We start from the raw sequence: 21,825 nt of genomic DNA, 5'->3' as shown, positions 1-21,825 counted from the left end.
TTGCTATTCCCCATGGCTTTAGTATTTAGTCTCTACCTTTTGAATAGATTAAGTTGCATCTGGCATTTTTACACTACCCTCACCAGTTTCTGAAAAGAGGGCATGGTGTGGGCTTGGCATAAATGACTGAAATCTATTCCATCCAAAAGTGGAAGTATATCTGTCTGGTCCAGATTGCTGGAGGAGGCATCCAAAATATGTTGAGGCCTGTTCTTCGTCATAAATTACATACTCCCTTCAGTAGCGAAGGAGCTGCAAAGACTGTTGTAGCACACACTGGTCTTGATAAATCTGGGTCTATATAAGGCCTCATGCACACGACCGTTGTTTTATTCCGTGTCCGTTGTGCCGTTTTTCACGATTTTCTGCGGACCCATTGATTTTCAATGGGTACGTTAAAAACTCGGCTAATGCACCGTTTGTCATCCGTGGTACCAGTCCGTCAAAAAAATATAACCTGTCCTATTATTTTCGCGGAAAACGGTTCGCGGACCCATTCAAGTTAATGGGACTGCTAAAAAACACGGAGGCACACAAGATTGTCGTCCGCGTTCGTATTTTTTCCCTATAATTTGCATGGCAAACCTGTCTTAGATTTTTTTTTTTACTTTCCTTTATGTCTGGTGATCCTCTAAAAATAAAAGACACACGGAAACAAAAACGGATCACTGAACCCCATTTTGCGGAACACAACAACGGTCGTGTGCATGAGGCCTAATGCAAGCAAAAGACTTGTTGTACTTCAAAGGTTGATTTTTGGCCAACGGGCTTTCTTGAAGGTTATTGCTAATGCCTGTGCTGTAGCTTACTGTAAACTCTAAGGAGCTGCCTGTTATAATGAAGGGTGTGAAGGTGATATATTATAAAGGTCTCCAGGCGATTAAGTGTGCCTGGGCAAGTATTTGTTATCTGCTACGGAGTCCAGCAATTTTCTTAATGCGTGTGTTATAATCTTCGAGCTGTTGGCAGTGTGAAGCAGTACAGTGAATTGTCCTGGCCATCTGTCCTTGTTACTGCAAAAGTCGTGATGCAGATTCTAAAAACATCTGCATGGCAGAGATCCCTGGTACGCAGACATTTTAAGGAGGGGGCGACGAGGAAACAAAATTGGTCTGCTTCTCATTTAGTTAATGTGTTACATTCAGCAATGCAGAAATACCCAGCTGTCAAATGAGAATGATCAAGTAAACTCCTTACATCACCTTCACAGGTGCCCTTTCTATGCACTTCTCTGTATGGGAGTTCTCAGATAAATATCCTTTATAATCTTTTTGGCTAATCTGGAATTACATCACTATCATTGGTAAAGAGGGTCACCTCTCCTGACATGTCTGTTTCGATAACTACAATACTTGCATTCGCTCTTATGACTGTATGTTGTGCTATTGCCCTCATTCATGCTTGAAGCTCATGAATGAAATGCCAGCAGTCTGCTTTAAAGTTCCAACTAGGTGTTACCAGTTAGGGGTCGCCCTGCAGTCTGACACTGGCAGCATTGATTGGGAAGTGACCTCCCCCTGCAGATATTGGCTGGCCTCAGTGGTGACAACTTTGAGAAATGTTACTTCTGAGGCCAGTCATAGACTGCAGTGGCATACATAAACCCATCAATGTGGACATTGATGGACACAGACCAGTCAACGGAGTTGGTGAGTGGATTTTTGCACAGGTACAGCTGATTGTAGGTGCAAATTGAAAAAACAAACAAAAAAAAACTGCCTCAGAAAACCTGAATATGTGCAGCCAACTTAAACCATGGAAGCGAATTGTAAGTTAGAAAATGGTTTGCCTTCTGAAAGATGGCATGCTGTTACTTTTCATTTTCCCAATGTGAACATACAGCTTTATAAAATTTGGCTGTGAAGAAGGCTTTTCTAATGCCAAGTGTTAACAGGAAAGATTTAACATATTGTATGCAAATTGAGGTTGTGTGTTTGTAATTTAGCACTAATTGCTGGATGAGTCCTCAAGAGTCAATCACTTTTGATTGAAGACAGTTTCTAATGTGAGAACATGAACTTGTCCTGACATTAATTTATGCATCTATTTATTTGTATTATAAATTTCAATAAAGATGTATTTTTGGATATATTTGTGTATTATATTTTTGTATATGCGGAGTGTCTGGGTTTGTTCCATCTAGGAGCTATTCATTTTTGACACTTGCATTCTATTCGTGCTGTACAACCGTATTCCGGTTTTGTTTTTTCACTCATTGGTATCCCATATATTTCTGAACATCTGTGCAATCTACAAAGGTATGGAGTGAGCACCCCACCTCTTAAAGAGGACATGTTACCGCTCCTGACTAGTGATGAGCGGCAGGGGCAATATTCGAATTCGCGATATTTCGCGAATATTCGCCATATATTCGAAAATTCGCGAATTCATGATCTCCAGGCATTATTTTCTTGATTGCGAAAATTCGCATAAAATGCGCCTAAAATTTTCGCATAAAAATTCGCATGAACTGGTATTTAAAAAAAATATCTAATATTCGCGATTACGAATATATTTAGCGATATTCTAAATATTCGCGAATTCTTGAAGTGCCGATATTCGCGACTACAATTCGCAATTCGAATATTCGTGATCAACACTACTCCTGACATGCTTGTTTTAATAGCTACATGCATTCCCCATGTAATAACCATTCTGGGGCCTCTATTCTTATGGCTCTATGTTGTGTCATTCCTTTATTATTTCTACTAGAAGTTATGAAGGAATTGCCAGCAGTCTGCAGTAAGGGTTCTGAGGGTTGTTAACAAGTTAGAGGGGTGTACCTGCACAGTCTGTCAATGGCAGCACTGATTGGATAGTCAGACTGTGCAGGTACACCCCTCCAACTGGTTGCAGTAAGGGTACAGAGGGTGGTAACCAGTTGGAGGGGTGTACCTGCACAGTCTGACTATCCAATCAGTGCTGCCATTGACAGACTGTGCAGGTACACCCCTCTAACTTGTTAACAACCCTCAGAACCCTTACTGCAGACTGCTGGCAATTCATTCATAACTTCTAGTAGAAATAATAAAGCAACGGCACAACATAGTCATAAGAATAGAGGCCCCAGAATTGGTATTACATGGGGAATGCATGAAGCCAGACGGTGGAGAAAGGTCCTCTTTAAATCCGTGCCTGCTTGTGTGTGTGCAGAGCTGGCTTTCAGGGAATCGGGGCTGCTTGGGCAAAGTATGCCTATATGTTGCAGTCTAACGTTAGAGGAGTAAGGAGTCCACTCAGCCTCCAAGGGAAGGCTCAAAACATGTGAACAGAGTCTAAGATTGCAAAACAAATAACCAAACTCATTTCTCTTGCTCTTAAAACATTTACTTTGCAACAGGACTGGAGTTATACTGTTTATTGCTTCTTAACTTTCCAAACATTGGTTATAACATGGCCTTTATTAGCCTTTTTTAGTGCCTGTGACCTTATGCGTTAACTTGTGAACCCTTTATATCTTAGGCTTCGTTCACATCACCGTTCAGCCTTTCCATTTTCCTGCTCCGTTTAGGAGCAGCAGAATGGAAAGGACTGATTCGGCACATAGCTGAGCCGAACGGAACCTAAGGACCCCATAGACTATAATGGGTCCATTAGGTTTCCGCTCAGAAGATGATTTTTTGAAGCAGAGACAAAAGTCCTGCATGCACGACTTTTTGTCTCCACTCCAAAATCATCTTCTGAGCAGAAACTTAACGGACCACATTATAGTCTATGGGGTCCTTAGGTTCCGTTCGGCTCAGTTATGTGCCAAATCCTCCTTTCCTTTCTCCTGCTCCTAAACGGAAGATGGAAAGGCTGAACGGTGATGTGAACGAAGCCTTATTGTGATGGTCCCAGGCGCGTCTTAGTCTTTTCAATGTAGTTAGTGACCAGTGCTCACAGCAGCACCCTCTTTGAACTTGTTCTCTTCTCCTGGAAGCTTGTAGCTAGATGTGCTGGAATGAACAGAGGTGAGGTTTCACAGCTATAGCCTTTTTATCTATGGTTCCAAAGACCTTATTATAGATATGAAGAATTTCCTCCCTTCAGATTCCGTGCAGTTAAGAACCACAGCCGATGAGAATTGCTCCACCTGCACAAGCTATTTTTATTAGGTATACATTCCACCTTCCTGACAAGTTGGGTACAAAATAGCGCAAGCCATTATGGCCAAATCTACAGGTTTTTGGCAAACACTGCCCATAATACTTTCAAAAGCTTTCAGTGAAGCTTGTTTGGCAGGCGGCTATTCCTCCTGACCCCTGGCTCACTAGTGTTCATGGGTTTTCAGTGGGGAAAGGGGAAAAGTATATAATGTTAGGTCAGCACTACTCACATACACTACATAAATGGCTACATGGTCATCTGTGGATCTCCTGTGAGGTGCTCAGTGGTTCATAGCCGCAGAAATATAATGTCCAGAAGAAAGATCCAGATCTCACGGCACTTCTTCCAGTAAGGTATTCCATATCCTTTATTTGTGGATACATAGCCATAGGGGAAAGTAGCTCAGAACCTCTTTGGAGATAGTTTGGTGGTGCTTTTGGCAGGCTTGGTCTACTTTCAGGTCTGACTGCCTTATATTCCAAAATGACTCCACAGTTCTGCGAAGTAAGCAAATGTCAGATCTAGGCTTTAAAACGAGAATTCCTCAACTATGCGTTCCCTCGTCACAAATTAAGGCATGATTCAATGTTATTTAAAGGTACGACTACGCAGTGATTTGGGGTTTGACAAATGTCAAGCGCCAAGTATCTCAGTGTAGCAATGCAGTCATAGAAATCAATGGGGGTTGCAGCCCGACTTACAGGTTTTTGTGTTAGCACAACCCCAGAATCTCAAAATAAAATCCCACAATGCAGGATTTCTTGAGATTCTGGGATCCTGGTTGCAGCAAATGTGCGAGATGAGCTGCAAGCCAATTTGTGTCTATGGCTGTGCTGTTACACTGCTACTTGGTCGCATGACATGTGTCGTGCCCAAAATTGTTGTCTAGTTACACCCTAAAGCTGCTGGACTCTGAATTGTCCTAAAAGCAAGAACCACAGGCCGGTGTATACAGAATGCCTTATTGTAGCCTCAAATCCCCAAACACAGAGCAGATAGAAGACAGATTGGATGTGCTGTGGACATATGGTTAACACCTTCTCATGCGGCGGAGAAGAAAGAGTTGCTTGGAGGACAGTCACCCCTCCTCACAACCCCCTTTAATTTGTCTGGAGCTGTCAGTCATGCTCTGATGTGTGGACATCTAGGGCAACATGTGTCCCTTAGGCAGCCTGTGTACACTTTGTCATAAGCTGCATTCCCGAGGTCTCCAGTGACCTCTGAAGACAGAATATTCATTGCACAGCTAGCATAATTCTCTCATACGATACATATGCTATTGCAAGAGGCTATATGAGCCTTTTGACTGCTTTCTATCATGGCACTCATACAGAACTAGAACTGTGTACTATTATCTGCCTAGACACAATTTCTTGCAGATGAATAAACAGAGCGGAGAGTATTGGTATTATTACAGAAGTCATACAGAGTCTACTGCAAAATCTCTTGTAGTCGATCAGATCACCTTGCACATTTTATGAAGCTGCATTTATTCTACATTGTTTGGTTGCCGTGTTGGTTGTTTATAAAAATGACAAACCTCTATTGCTTCACAATGCACCGAGGCAGAAATGAGCGAATATGTAGGCTAATTTTATACTTTTTTTTCTAAAAAAAATTATTTTTTCCCCGGCGCCTCCACAACGGCACTCCAGGAGGAGGGTGTCCCCGCCTCCCCAGGACAGGAAACAACGTAGAAGCTTAAGTTTAAAAGGCCCCCTCCCCTTACCTGCTTCAGTTAATGAGATAGGACTCGGTTAGTTATTTGGTTCAAAACTGTATTGATATAATGACAACATAACATAAGTAACATAATATTCCACATAAATTATACCACTTGGGTAGGGAATCCAGTGCCGTTGTGGAGGCTATTGGAAAATCCAATTACCGGTAAGAGTAATCGTCTCTATTCTTTTGCTCTCCATTAAGGAACTTTTTAGTCCAGGGCGTAATTCCCAAGTAAACATAATCTGGACATGCACTGTGAACATGGTATGCAAGTATTACTGCTTAAACTTGGTTTACCGTTGTATTTGAAGAAAGTATTCACTGTTTATAATAAAACGATTCCTTGTTCTTTTACAAATCGGAAAGGTTTAATTTCATTGCTTGCTGGCAGTGATTGAAAATATTGACTTGGACAGACCATGCGAAACTGCTGACGGCCTTAGGCTACTTTCACACTGCCGTTTCTGGGTCCGCCTGTGAGATCCGTTTCAAGGCTCTCACAAGCAGCCCCAAACGGATCAGTTTAGCCCGCAATGCATTCTGAATGGATGCGGATCTGTTCAGAATGCATCAGTTTGGCTCCGTTCCGCCTCCATTCCGCTCTGGAGGTGGACACCAAAACGCTGCTTGCAGCATTTTGGTGTCCGCCTGGCGGTGCAGAGCCAAACGGATCCGTCCTGACTTACAATGTAAGTCAATGGAGACGGATCCGTTTACATTGACACAAATATGGTGCAATTTTAAACGGATCCGTCCCCCATTCACTTTCAATGCAAGTCAGGACGGATCCGTTTGACTTACACTTAGGCCCCTTTCACACGGGCGTTGCGGGAAAACCTGTGATTTTTCCGCGCGAGTGCAAAACATTGTAATGCGTTTTGCACTCGCGTGAGAAAAATCACGCATGTTTGGTATCCAAACCCGAACGCTTGGGTTAGGTGTTCTGTAGATTGTATTATTTCCCCTTATAACGTAGTTATAAGGGAAAATAATAGCATTCTGAATAATGAATGCTTAGTAAAACATTGCTGGAGGGGTTAAAAAAAAAATATTTTTTTTTTAACTCACCTTAGTCCACTTGATCGCGATGCCCGGCATCTCCTTCTGTCTCCTTTACTGAACAGGACCTGTGGTGAGCATCCATTACAGGTCAAGGACCTGTGGTGACGTCACTCCGGTCATCACATGATCCATCACCATGCTAAAAGATCATGTGATGGATCATGTGATGACCGGAGTGACGTCACCACAGGTCCCGTTCAGTAAAGGAGACAGAAGGAGATGCCGGGCATCGCGATCAAGTGGACTAAGGTGAGTTAAATTATTTTTTTAACCCCTTCAGCACTATTTTACTATGCATTCTGTATTCAGAATGCTATTTTCCCTTATAACCATGTTATAAGGGAAAATAATAATGATCGGGTCTCCATCCCGATCGTCTCCTAGCAACCGTGCATGAAAATCGCACCGCATCCGCACTTGCTTGCGGATGCTTGCGATTTTCACGCAACCCCATTCACTTCTATGGGGCCTGCGTTGCGTGAAAAACGCAGAATATAGAGCATGCTGCGATTTTCACGCAACGCACAAGTGATGCGTGAAAATCACCGCTCATTTGAACAGCCCCATAGAAATGAATGGGTCGGTATTCAGTGTGGGTGCAATGCGTTCAATCGCGCATCGCATCCGCGCGGAATAGTCGCCCGTGTGAAAGGGGCCTTAGACTTCAATTTTTTTTTTTTTTTAAGTAAGTTATGCAGACGGATCCGTATTGAACGGATACCAGCGTTTGCATTTATAGGTGCGGATCAGTCTGTGCAGATACCAGACGGATCCGCACCTAACGCAGGTGTGAAAGTAGCCTTAGTTCACACGAACGTGTGTGATCCGTGGCAAATTGCAGGCCGCAATACACGGCCACAGTTCTGTGTGCATTCCGCATCACTGATGCGGACCCATTCACTTCAATGGGTCCGCAAATCTGGAATTGCGGAACGGGACCTCTCGGAAGCACTACGGAGTGCTTCCGTGGGGTTGCGTCCCGTACTTCCGTTCCGCAAAAAGATAGAACATGTCCTATCTTTTTGCGGAATGGGCGGATCGCGGACCCATTAAAGTGAATGGGTCCGCGATCTGATGCGGCTGACCTACGGCCGCCGATCGTGCATCGTGTGAACTCTGCCTAAGTTAGGCGTCGGCAAGAACAGGAAAGCCATTCCTTTTTGTGGAAATTTTATTATCTCGTTCCATGAAGGTGCTGCCTCCTTATGAAGTGCCTAATAGTACTAAACTATGACACTAAACCCATTCCAATAGCCCTGCCATTGCTTGTTGGTTATGTGCTGGTATACTGCTGAGGACTGGCTGCAGCGGTCATGTACTGTATACTGTGAATAAGCAGTATCATGAAGACCGGCTCAGCGGTGCAGAGAAAGGTGTTTGTTGTTTTTTTTTTTTTGGAGTGCTTGACTATTTTACTATTTGTAGTTAACACTTTTTTTTTCTTTTTTTTTACTGTTTTAGTTTGGGGCATAAATGCTCCAAGATTGCTTAGCACAGCAGTTGTGCCCACTACATATGAGGCAGGCAACGGAAGAGTCTTGTTTGACAGCTTCTGTCATTTTTCAAAGGGAGACTGGCGGCTCCTACCTTTCAGCAGTTCTCTGCAAGAAGCCTATTGTCAGGCTGAATATCTGTACACGGCTGCAGAAAGTAACAAGAGATTGTTTTACTTGCTTTTGATATGTATGAGAGATGGGATATTCCTTCTGAATGTCCCTTTATTTAAGTAGTTTATCAAAGTGTGTCAGTCAGCAGGCTGTCAGTTTAATATCTGTATAGATTAGCGGTATCAGAATCATTCCAGAAAACAAGATCACCTCTCTGCCCTGCCAGGCTCTTCATGATATTGCTGCTCACCGGCCTCTCTCCTTGACAGGCTGTCTTCTATTAATGGTAGGAGGTGCAGTCATTCCTCGCATTAATGTAGGCTAAATGGAGCAATGTCATTGAGGTTAGAACTGCTTGATAAATGCAGCGTGCCATCTGCTTTTTTGATTAAAATCATGTACACCATCAATGAGGGATGCTTTAAGTCGAGCTAGCTTGGTCCAAAACGACGACAAAGAAATCAATAGGCAACGCTATAAAAGTAGAAGTTACTCTAGTCGGGTAAATGCTAAATCGGTGAATTAAAGGGGGTTGTCTAGGTGCTAAATGTTCATGACATCCGCCATATAATAACAGATTGCTGGGGGTCTGATACCCAGAACTCCCGCCATAGGAAATAATGGTGGAAGAAGCCAGGAGCGCAGCTCTGTCCACTGTGTAGTGGCCGTGCCGGCTTTGGGCAACTCTGCTCCCATTCTATTTTCTTGGTGACTTGTCCTGAGACTAGGTCATCCATATGTAAAACCTGGAAAACCACTTTAATGCTAGCCTTAGCTATAATGCAGTTTTTGCCTTTTCTTGTAAAAGAAGGTGAGGGTTAATGCATTTTTGGTTGATATGGTGTGGTAATGCTGGTATATGAAGGCTCCTCATTTACTGTAGTGTACATATAGGAAAATGCTGCATTGTCCTTCTTTCTGCCGAATACTAACACTGATTGGTGTTCTTCGGTTGGTTTTGTCAAATTTATATAGTTTGTGCAGTGGTTTTCATATTTCCTACCCATCTCCTCTGAAGAGTGACAGATCTCTGGAAGTGTGGTTGGACATGGGTCTCTATTGTGTGTTAGAGGAAGCTTCGTGCAGGCCATTATTGACCGTGTGATATTGTTTCACTGTTCCGATATGGTTTGATGCTTTTGCCAATATCAATTGACAACTGTATTTTGTTCACCAGTTGATAAACTGCTATTTCAATTTGCCCCGTTACAGAGCGCCACTGGTGGCCAGGAGACGTTAAAGTCCTTGGGGACATTGATGTTCTTGACTGCTTAGTATGACTTATGTTTTAGCTTTCCCTTTTAGCATTTCAGGCTGGAGTGTAAAAAGTAGGGCACGATGAGCTGCTTTATGTGCAGTTTCTGATTTCCCTTGTAGCACAGGTTCATGCCAGCCAGAAGGTGTGTAAGGATACTTCAGTGAGGTGAAAGGAGGCATTAACCTTACCAGCATCATATTGCGAGATTAGCCCAAATAGAACCGACTGAGAAAACATTACTGCACATGGCTTATACCGTTTTATGTGGAATCTACCAGGCTTACTTTACTCTGTTTTAGCTATGTTCCCTTTCAATCCTGAAGAATGGTGAACTTGAGACCACTATTGCCTGTATCCACAAAGTGTTGACTGTCTCCACCATTTTGTCCACCCTGGCCTTTATGTGCAATGTTATCTTGGTCTTTATCAGACAGGAAAAGTAGATAAATAGACACTTTTTGCACTTGGAAGGCCACATTCTTCTTTTTTTTTTCTTCTTTTCCTGGACTCCTCAGGATGGATAAGCATGATCTATTCTGCGTGTTCATCATAGGACACAAATGTCATGTGAATTGTATGGAGGTTTTATTACAGCACTCTAAATTGTATGTTTTTGTCCTCTACTGTACCTTTTTTATATGCCTCTTCTTCATGCACCGGTCATTAATTACCTCAGTGTCTGAGAGGTTAGTCAGGGGTAGGGTTCTCCCTCCAGTTGCACACCCCAAAATAAATAGAGCAGTAAGTCATGCGTGTGCCCTGGTGCTCCACTCAGCTTTATGGGACTGCTGTAGATGGTGCTCTGCAGTCCCATAGAGCTGGGGGTATGGGGCCCCCATTCTCATGACCAGTGATGTTCCCAGCAGTTGCACCCGATCTAGTAGTTATCCTGTATCCTGTGGATAGGGGTGACTATCTAACTGGAATACCTCTTTAGTAGCAAGTACAGAGACTCCCCATAGAATGCAATTTTAATAGCACGTCATCGCATGTCTAAGACCCTAGTGGGACAAAACTGTAAAACGAGCTTAAAGTAAAAAAAACTAACAAAAAAACCCGAATAGAATTAGTCTGTCTTTTCCAATTCTACATATGAAAATAAAAAATGAGCATAATTTATATTGCATCTTAAAATATTGATTAAAATTGCAGTTATCCTGCAGAAAAAAAAACTGAATAGCGATCAAAAAGTTTTATGTAACCCCAAATTGTACCATTAAAAACTGCAGCCAGTCCCTCAAAAACAAGCCCTTGCACAGCTCTGTAGAAATGTAAAAGTTATGGCTGTCAAATATGGCGATTGTGAAATCGTACTGGCCGCAGAATAAGGTCATAATGTCATTTTAAGCTTAAAAAGCCATAAAACTCCAAAAAGTATGGGGGTATAATTTTTTAAATTTTTTTAAAAATATTATATCCTGTATTCTAATACAAACTGTTACAAACTAGGACTTCTGCAAATATGAAGCCTGCATGCGGCTTAGTGAGCACTAGGAAAGCAGGGGCGATCAAACTGAAAAATAACATTTTGGCCTGGTTAATGCAGGGGACTTTTCTCATGGATTCTGTATAGAACACACTAGTTGTGGCATGCTCCATTGAATCTTATCTACAGATGTGTTTTCCCCTATAGACATTGCTTCTGTGTATTATGGAGCTATAAATATGGCCACACAGAGAGGACATGCAGCTTTGTACTTGAGTTGTACGTACTCTGCGCTGCCATGCCCCAACGGGACATTTGAAGAGCGCTATACTTGGCCGCTCCTGGGCTGTCTTTTTTCCTCATACGTAAACTTCATTCATGGGTGGTGTCACGTGTACCACCGCAGCCCACAACTGGCCTCAGCGGTGATGTATTCTCATGACTGCTGGGTCATGTGCAGCTTGGGTACATGTCGCCACTGAGGCCAGTTATTAGCTGAAGGTGCACACCTGACCCCATCCATGCATGAACCAGACACTGGGGCTCTGTGGTTCCCAGGCTGTTTTCACCAAATGGAGTGTCAGGGAGGAGGAAGTAAATATAGCTCTCCTCATGGGTCCTGCTCGTCATGGGGGACATTTAAAAATGAATAATTCTGGGCAACCCTTTTTTAATGCTAGAGCTGCTTGGGTGTAAGTAAATGCTTCTCATTATGTAAAATTGCTGGCTTTTACTGTAAACTGGGACTTGTGTTTAGATGATAAAAGTAATACTGCCAATTATGACAATCATGGTACATTAAAGGCATATTTAGTGCCATATAAATGTGAAGTCTTGTACATCTGTGTTTTTCATTCTGTAATAGTCACATAAACATGGATAAACATCTATATTTACTTTCAGCTCTGCATGAACCTTACACAGCTTTGTATTCGTGTGCACTGCTCCAGCTGTAGAATTTTTCCAAGCATAATAACTGAAGCATACATATGGCACCACTAATCCGCTGTATGAGTTTGGCGCCCTGTGGGTCCTCAAAACCACTTCAGTGGCTGTCAGTATCCCCCTGTTCAAGCTAATGATGCCTCAAACCCTAGCTGGTGGATTGCACTGAAAAGCAATGCTTGCATTTTCAAGTAGATATATCTTGTTACTTTACCCACTTTAGGACTGGCCTGGTTATGGTCTTCAGGACAAAACAAGTTTTTTCTGACACTGATAACTGGTACAATATACTGCAATACTTTGGCATTGCAGTGTACTTTAACTGTTAGTATTACGCTGACAACCAGACTATTAAGGTATGATTGGCTTCTGTAGATGGTAAGCCTGGACGCCATGTTTTAACCTATGGTTGTCAAATCAATCATTGCCTTTGCAAGGGAAGGGGGGGGGGGGGGGGGAATAGGTTAACTGTCAGAAGTGGTGTTCTCCTTGGATCCTTGATGTATACTTGTCAGGGTGCAGGAAGGGCTTAGAGGTTGTATGGATTGGCAAAACATTGCTGCTTTCTTCCAGAAACAGCATTACACCTGTAGTAGTTGTATATCGTACAGAACCTGTAGACAGGTGTCATATTTTTATAAGAAAGCAGCCTTGTAAATACATAGCTTAATGTTCGATTTACGTGAATATCTCTTATGATTTTCTCCTGACAACTGTGCTTGGCGGCGGAAGCAATTTGATGAATGATTAGTTCTTTTTAATTTTATTTTTAACCTAATAAAATGGTACATGGCTTTTTTTTTTTTTTTTTTTTTTTTAAGTCTCTGATGATCAGATTGTTTGTTTATTTGAATGCGCCATTAAAGTAAAGCTCCCGGCAACCTTTTTATTCTCTGACCTGCTAGAAAGTGAAATAATTTGACCAACTATTTGATCTCCAACTGACACAGGACAGGAAGTCATTTACTTCTCTATTCATTCCTATGAGATAGAGTGAGGCTCCTATAGGAATACATAGAGAAACTGACTTCCTGTCCACACATAAGATGCGGTGTCAGCAGTTGGAGAGTCTGCTGATCACATGACACAGCTGAGGATCAGAAGGGAGGTTATAACTCACAAATACAGGCACTGATAAGAAAATTTACATTCACTACAGATTACATTATGTACCTTTCTAGCAGTTCAGAGAATAACCTTTTTGGGGGAGAGGACCCTGCCCTCGAGAGCTTACACTCTACAAGGAGGGTAAAAGCTGCTCATTTGGTTGTGTGGTGCATCATACTCCTCTCAGGTGGTAAGCATTCTTGAAGGGGTGGGTTTTCAGGTTGCCTTTGAAGACTTGGATTTTGGGGGAGAGTCTGTGCTAGGGCAGCAAGTTCCAGAGTAGGAAAGAGGTATGTGAGGGATCTTGTAAATTTCTTGAAGAACAAAGGAGGATGTCTTGTGAGGATTGGAGATTACATGTGGTTATGTGTCTGGAAAGCAGGTGAGAGATGCAAGGAGGGGATGAATTGTGGGCGGCCTTTAAAGGGATTTTGGGTATAGAGCTGAGGACATGGGCTGCTAGATGGCTGTTAGCACATCTGCAATATCCAGTCCCCATAGCTCTGTGTGCTTTTATTGTGTAAAAAAAAACGATTTGATAAATATGCAAATTAACATAAGAGTCATATCTTACTTGTGTGGCCAGAGAAGTCATATTTTCAAACTCTGACTCATCTCAGGTTAATTTGCATATGTATCAAATTGGTTTTTATACACAATAAAAGCACACAGAGCTATGGCGACTGGGTATTGTGGATGCGCTAGCGGCCATCTAGCAACCCATGTCCTCAGCTCTATACCCAAAATCCCGGTGACAGGTTCCCTTTAAATATAGTTAGTATTTTAAACTGTATTTGCTGGGCATTGGGTATCTAGTGAAGGGAGTGGCAGACAGGAGATGTGGATTGCAATCTGCTTCTAGTTTCAGACTTAACATGTTGTTTCTTCCCTTCCAGTAATGCATGCTGGATGGTCTGCATGTCCAGGATGTTGCTGTATTTACTAGCTGTCATGTATCAGTAAACTTCCTGCCTGGACTGATCTTTCTACAGCCCATGATCATCTCTCTTGTGTGAACACTAATGGTTAGGTGTGTGAGACTGCTTTGTGTGCACACTTTTCCCCTCATCTACATTGTACTGCCCTATATCCTATGTTCTGCCCCTCCTTAAAGTAAATACTTTACCCTCTCCACACTGATCTACGGTGTACAATATCCTCCCCCTCCCAGCTGCAAGAGTACTGCACTGCTAGCTTGTTCCCAGTTAGGACCTGTTTACACTGGCTACTAATCGGGTGATGCTTATGAACAGTTTAGGCTACTTTCACACTTGCGTTTGGTGCGGATCCTTCATGGATCTGCACAGACTGATCCGTTCCGATAATACAACCGCATGCATCCGTTTAGAACGGATCCTTTTTTGTTATCTTTAGCATAGACTGATCCGTCTTGAACACCATTGAAAGTCAAACGATCCGTCCCTATTGACTTACATTGTGTGTCAGAATGGATCCGTTTGACTCAGTTGAATGGAGGCAGAACGGAGGCAAACTGATGAATTCTGAGCGGATCCTTTTCCATTCAGAATGCATTAGGGCAAAACTGATTCATTTTGGACTGCTTGTGAGAACCCATGATAGATCTCACAAACGGAAACCAAAACGCCAGTGTGAAAGTAGCCTTATTCCCAATCATTGCCAGTTGGTTAAAGATGCATTCATGTTGAACAATCATTCCTTCTGTACAAGGATTGTTACTGTGATCGTTCATCCCCATACAGAGTCCGCATTTATTGCACATCCCTGTTTGGTAGCACTATTTTATATGTAAAAAAATGGGGCACTCTCTTAAGCAAAAAGGGATCTTTAATACATATAAAATACAATCAATTCACAATAGAATAGATATCTAAACAATAAAATGGATATACGGTTATTCTGTGATAGCAGCGGATGATAAATAAGACGGAAATCCTAAAATATGGTTAAAAAAGCAAAAATATTATAAAAATACATTAAATTAAATTTGGATTTATTTGAACAATTTACTGCTTCAATATTTCATATGTGAAAAAATATAAAGGAATACCAGTTAATATATGTTTTGAACAACATTGAATATTTAAACTGGAATACCTTTTGGGATCTATATTTATGCTGACTGTAATTTAATGTATTTTTATAATCTTTTTGCTTTTTTAACCATATTTTAGGATTTCCGTCTTATTTATCATCCGCTGCTATCACAGAATAACCGTATATCCATTTTATTGTGAAGATATCTATTCTATTGTGAATTGATTGTATTTTATATGTATTAAAGATCCCTTTTTGCTTAAGAGAGTGCCCCACTTCTATTTTTTTACATTTATTCTACTTTTCAGACTGGGTGCTGTCTGTTAGTGGGAGCACCTCTGTTTAGATCACCACCTCATCCGAGTGCGACATTAGTTTATACTATTTTATATGCTGCACAAATGACTGGCCTCTTGGCAGACAAGCTTTTTGATCAGCAGCACATTTAGATGGGTCAGTTATCGGAAAAGGATATCAAGGTCCTCATAGGAATATTTTGTTCCCAGTAATCTTCCTGATATTTTGCCTATGTAAATGGGTCTACAGCAGCTACATGGTAGAACGTTAATTGACTGCTCAGAAAATTGCTTAATTTTGCATTTAGATAGCTACTACAAAAAAAGGCAAATCAATCTAAAGGTGCCTATAGCCTTTAGGAAATATACAGTAGCATGGCTTATTTTATTTACCTTTTTTGTTTCATAAGGAAGTTTTAATAAAGGCAAAGGTATAATTTGTACGAAAGCTCTTTATAAGTTAAAACATTGGACTAATGGAGAATCTGGTGTAGAAACTGTACTCCTTGCACATTGGTGAATTTTTATAAGCACTCAGGATACCGTAAATGCTGTGGTGGTCAGTGACTAGCCAATGCACGGGTAGCTTTAAGAGCATTGGCTGGGTCAGACTCCATCATATTTCACCCATTTATCACCCAGATGTTGAGCAGTTTAGGTTTAGTTAATTTCTTTAAAAGGCTAGCACCCCCACTGTCCAAAATGGCGAAGTACGGAAAATATAAGCCATTTAGTCTTAATTAATTTTCACACATAATCCTCTGTGAAGAAATAGACATGTCTCATCTGCAGCTAACATTGAAAAAAATGTCTTGGCAGTAGAACAAACCTGCAAATTGAGCTCAGTCAGAGGCAGACAAAGTGGAATAGGATTTGTAAAGCTGGCTGCTGGTTCCAAGTGTTGTAGGAAAGAACATGCTTAAGTTGCATGAACATCCTGCCTTCCATTCTGTGGGATGCCTCGTGTCCTCCCTGTGTTAATGGCTCCAAGACAGCTTGTAATGCTCTTTCTGTGATGTAATGGTATCTTCTTGCTCTGTTTCAAACCGTTTTGTTTTTCCTGAAAAAGAAATATCCTGCAGGCCTTTTTCTCCTTCCTTTTCTAAAGCAGTTGCCGGTTTTGTTCATTACTCATACTGATGGCTGAGACGATGCGATAGTGCCTCCAAAATATTACTATTGCAATTCTAGGTACACAAGTTGTTGAGAGATGAGCCCTGGGAGTTGACCATAAATGTATGAAATGGATCGCTGTATGTTAACCATTTATCACTGCCAAGCAAAGCTTAAAATTCCGTCTTCACTTCAAGATCAACACCTGGTCCTAAAACAAAAGTTGTATTGTAGGGTGTAGTACATATGTGTCTCGGTGTAGTGTGCTTATGTGGAGGTGTTCAGCAGCACGGTGTATGCTCAGTCTTGGATGGACGTAAATGTCATTTGTGGGAAAACCCCTTAGGCCCCTTTCACACGGGCGCAATGCGTGAGGTGAACGCATTGCACCCGCACTCAATCCGGACCCATTCATTTCTATAGGGCTGTGCACATGAGCGCTGATTTTCACGCATCACTTGTGCGTTGCGTGAAAATCGCAGCATGCTCCTCTTTGTGCGTTTTTTACGTAACGCAGGCCCCATAGAAATGAATGGGGTTGCGTGAAAATCGCAAGCATCCGCAAGCAAGTGCGGATGCGGTGCGATTTTCACGCACGGTTGCTAGGTGACGATCGGGATGGGGACTCGATCATTATTATTTTCCCTTATAAATATAACATGGTTATAAGGGAAAATAATAGCATTCTGAATACAGAATGCATAGTAAAATAGGGCTGGAGGGGTTAATTTAAAAAAATATATAATTTAACTCGCCTTAATTCACTTGTTCGCGCAGTCTGCATCTCTTCTGTCGTCTTTCTTCAGGACCTGGGTAAAGGACCTTTGATGACGTCACTACGCTCATCACATGGTCATTCACATGATCCATCACCATGGTGATGGATCATGTGATGAGCGCAGTGACGTCACCGCAGGTCCTTTACCCAGGTCCTGAAGAAAGAAGACAGAAAAGATGCCGACTGCGCGAACAAGTGGATTAAAGAGGACCTTTCACTTGTAAAAACAATGTGAACTAAGTATGCTGACATGTAGAGCGGCACCCGGGGATCTCACTGCACTTACTATTATCCCCGGGTGCCGCTCCGTTCTCCCGTTATGCCCTCCGGTACCTTTGCTCTGTAAGTTATAGTAGGCGGTGTCTGCCCTTGTCCTGTGGGCGTCTCCTTCTCCTAGGCTGCAGCGCTGGCCAATGGCAGCGCACAGCTCACAGCCTGGGAGAAAAAAACCTCCCAGGCTGTGAGCTGTGCACTGCTATTGGCCAGCGCTACAGCCTAGGAGAAGGAGACGCCCACAGGACAAGGGCAGACACCGCCTACTATAACTTACAGAGCAAAGGTACCGGAGGGCATAACGGGAGAACGGAGCGGCGCCTGGGGATAATAATAAGTGCAGTGAGATCCCCAGGCGCCGCTCTACATGTCAGCATACTTAGTTCACATTATTTTTGTGAAAGGTGCTCTTTAAGGTGAGTTAAAATATTTGTAATTTTTTTTTAGCCCCTCCAGCCCTATTTTACTTAGCATTCTGTATTCAGAATGTATTATTTTCCCTTATAACATTGTTATAAGGGAAAATAATAGCAATCTACACAACCTTGAACCCAAACCTGAACTTCTGTGAAGAAGTTTGGGTCTGGGTACCACAGTCTGTTTTTTATCACACGCGTGCAAAACACATTGCACCCGCGCAATAAAAACGGAACGCAATCGCTTTCAAAACTGACTGCAATTGCCTACCTACTCGCTCGGGTTTGCCGCAATGCACCGGGACGCATCCGGACACGCTCGTGTGGAAGAGGCCTTAAAGGGTTTCTATCACTTCGTTTCACCTATTTAGCTTTCAGACACTAGCGATCCGCTAGTGTCTGCTTTATCTAACCATCCTAATATAAGAGCTTATTGTCCTGCCGTTTAGCTAAAAAAATAACTTATATAGATATGCAAATGAGCCTCTAGGTGCTATGGGGGTGTGATTAGCACCTAGAGGCTCCGTCTACCTTAACAAACTGCCGCCGCCCAGCGCGTCCCTCCAGCCCGCCCATCTCCTCCGGAATGCGATGCTCCTCGTATTCGGCGCATGCGCAGTGAATGTCTGATCGCTTCCCTGCTCAGACATCTCCACTGCGCCTGTTCTTCGGAGCACTATGACGTCATCGGCGCAGGCGCAGTGGAGATGTCTGAGCAGGGAAGCGATCAGACATTCACTGCGCATGCGCCGAATACGAGGAGCATCGCATTCCGGAGGAGATGGGCGGGCTGGAGGGACGCGCTGGGCGGCGGCAGTTTGTTAAGGTAGACGGAGCCTCTAGGTGCTAATCGCGCCCCCATAGCACCTAGAGGCTCATTTGCATATCTATATAAGTTATTTTTTTAGCTAAACGGCAGGACAATAAGCTCTTATATTAGGATGGTTAGATAAAGCAGACACTAGCGGATCGCTAGTGTCTGAAAGCTAAATAGGTGAAACGAAGTGATAGAAACCCTTTAAAGTATAACTGTCGTATATATATTTTTTTGGAGTATTGGATTGTGGTGATTAATATCACCTTGGTGGCCCTATTTCAACTTTTCCACTGTGTATTCAATTAGCCCTTAATTCCACATTTTTGTTCCCTGTACTGCCTACTTTTACCTGTGCTTAAAATAGGGTTGCTAGGCATGGTCCGAGCACCCTGCGTGCATGGTAACATTACTGACAGCCAGGGACTGTAAGTAAATTATTAAAGCCAGGTCTTCCCCAGCAGCTAACAGTGCCTGAGCTGTGTGCACTTCTCCCTGTCCCTGCACTTGGCAGACGCTCCCTCACTCAGCAGAGCTGGAGAATGCAGAGTTGAACCAGCGCACAACAGGGAAGAGAGATCTGCCATCTGCTCAGTTTTTAAATGAAAGCAACATGTGGTAAGAGGACCCCTTTGTGCTGCAGGAGATTAACCCTTTAGGGGGGAAGGCTCTGGTTACTGCCACTTTTGGGGGGCTATTGTTGGCTAGTGAGGGCAGGCGGGATTAGCCTCAGGGTGAGGGCAGTGGCGGCCATCTTAACTGAATAGTGAGACTGCAGTTTTATGCAGACTGGTTGCTATGGGCTGAATCTTATTAAATATGGGGTAAGTCAGTCTAATAGTAACTGATTCTGGAATATCATGTTATTAGTAACTACATATATGAAAATTGAAATTAGGGTCTAAATGTGACAGTTATCCTGTAAATAGGTTTATCCACAGTATAGGTGATGTATGTCCGATCACGGAAGGCCTCAACTCATTGTCCCATACCCCACTGACTAGGACGTGGTGGTCCTAAGCAGCTGCTTTTCGCTGCAGTCATGTAGAGGAGCAACTTGAATGGTGGAGAATGGATGCCCCTTAATTCAATGTCTTGAACTGACAAAAGCTGGGGGTTGTATTCCTCATTGCACTGCAATGAATAACTGGGGACAAAAGTTGCAAACAAATATGGTACCGCTAAGACTAAGAATTCCCTTGTCTGTGAAACGCACACAAGCCTTTGTCCCAAGGCTCCTAGAGACTTTCTTCGACTTAGCTTTTCATCAGTCAAGTAGTCATTGAATCTGGCAGTGCTCAAACATATTGAAACTTCTGCAAGAATAGGTGGCCTAGGGACCCCCCCTTAGAGATCTGGCCTTCAGAAATCTGCAGTATGGATAGATAGTAAATGCCCAATACTGGATGACCTCTTTAAGGCTACTTTTACACGTTTTGGGCGGATCCGTCATGGAAGAACTGATCCGTTACAATAATATACAACTGCATGCATCAGTCATGAACAGATCCGTTTTGTATTATCTGTAACATAGCCAAGATTGTGTCAGAGAAAACGTATCCGTCCCCATTGACTTACATTGTGTGCCAGGAGGGATCCGTTTGGCTCAGTTTCGTCAAGTTGACAGCAAAATGCTGCAGGCAGTGTTATGGTGTCCGCCTCCAGAGCAGAATGGAGACTGATCGGAGGCAAACTGATGCATTCTGAGCGGATCCTTTTCCATTCAGAATGCATTAGGGCAAAACTGATCCGTTTTGGACCGCTTGTGACTGAGCCCCGAACGGATCTCACAAACGGAAAGCCAAAACGTGAGTATAAAAGTAGCCTAAGCAGGCAGTGATCCACTTAGGAACGCTGAGGAACATTGTACTAAACTACACTAAACCGTTTAGGCCTCTTTCACACCAGCATGACGGATTAGGTCCAGATGCGTTCAGTGAAACTCGCACCATTTTGCAAGCAAGTTCAGTCAGTTTTGTCTGCGATTGCGTTCAGTTTTTTCCGCGCAGGTGCAATGTGTTTTGATGCGTTTTTCACACGCGTGATAAACTGAAGGTTTACAAACAACATCTCTTAGCAACCATCCGTGAAAAACGTACTGGACTCCGGATATGATAAGTTTTTCACTGAAGCCCCATTCACTTCTATGGGGCCAGGGCTGAGTGAAAAACGCAGAATATGGAACATGCTGCGTTTTTCACGCAACGCAGAACTGATGCGTTAAAAAAAAAAAAAAAAACTTGCTTGTGTGAAAGGGGCCTTAGACTCCAAACTGAGACATTTTACCTGCGCTAGTGCATTGCATGGAGTGTCACCTCCTCTTCACACAGCAGACTGATAGGATTACAGTGTCGGACTCCCACTGATGGGATAGGTAATCAGTTTAAAGCCCTTGGACAACCCCCTTTTAAAGTGCATTAAGCCCATGGGGGAATCCACAGTATGTTATCTGCAAAACGTTGTCTATATGAATAACCAGAAACTTTTTTTTTTTTTTTGCCCACATCACACCCCATCCTCATAACTGATAAATCAGAGTTTTCAATTTTCCCACCTTTTTTAAATCCATTGGCACAACACATGCAATAATCCTACCTAAAAGGAATGAAATAATATCTTTTTTTGTAACCTTTTCGAGAATGCCTGACACGGGATACTGATTGATTGCCAGAGAAATTCATTATTTCTGGACACCCAAAGTCTTTGACCATTTAATGAAAGACATTGCTCTTATATCTTTACAAGTCCTTGTTGATTGAGACCAAATCCATCCCCATAATCGTATGAAATGTCTTGAGCTGTTTTTTTTTTTTTTTTTTTCGAAGCACCTTCCTGTTGTCTCAATTTTGGGTTAAAAATACGAGAAAATTTTTAGGTATGCTCACTTACATTTTGTG

General features: G+C 42.6%; 1 protein-coding gene across 2 annotated transcripts in view; it reads left to right on the top strand.

Annotated features, from left to right (window-relative positions):
• The window catches only part of SND1 (staphylococcal nuclease and tudor domain containing 1), a 627,617-nt gene that overhangs the window by 132,567 nt on the left and 473,225 nt on the right, over window positions 1–21,825 (top strand). The gene's annotated exons all lie outside the window — the stretch shown is intronic.

This window comes from Bufo bufo, chromosome 1, assembly GCF_905171765.1.
Source record: "Bufo bufo chromosome 1, aBufBuf1.1, whole genome shotgun sequence".
NCBI lineage: Eukaryota > Metazoa > Chordata > Amphibia > Anura > Bufonidae > Bufo > Bufo bufo.
This window is presented reverse-complemented; position numbering and strand designations above follow the sequence as displayed.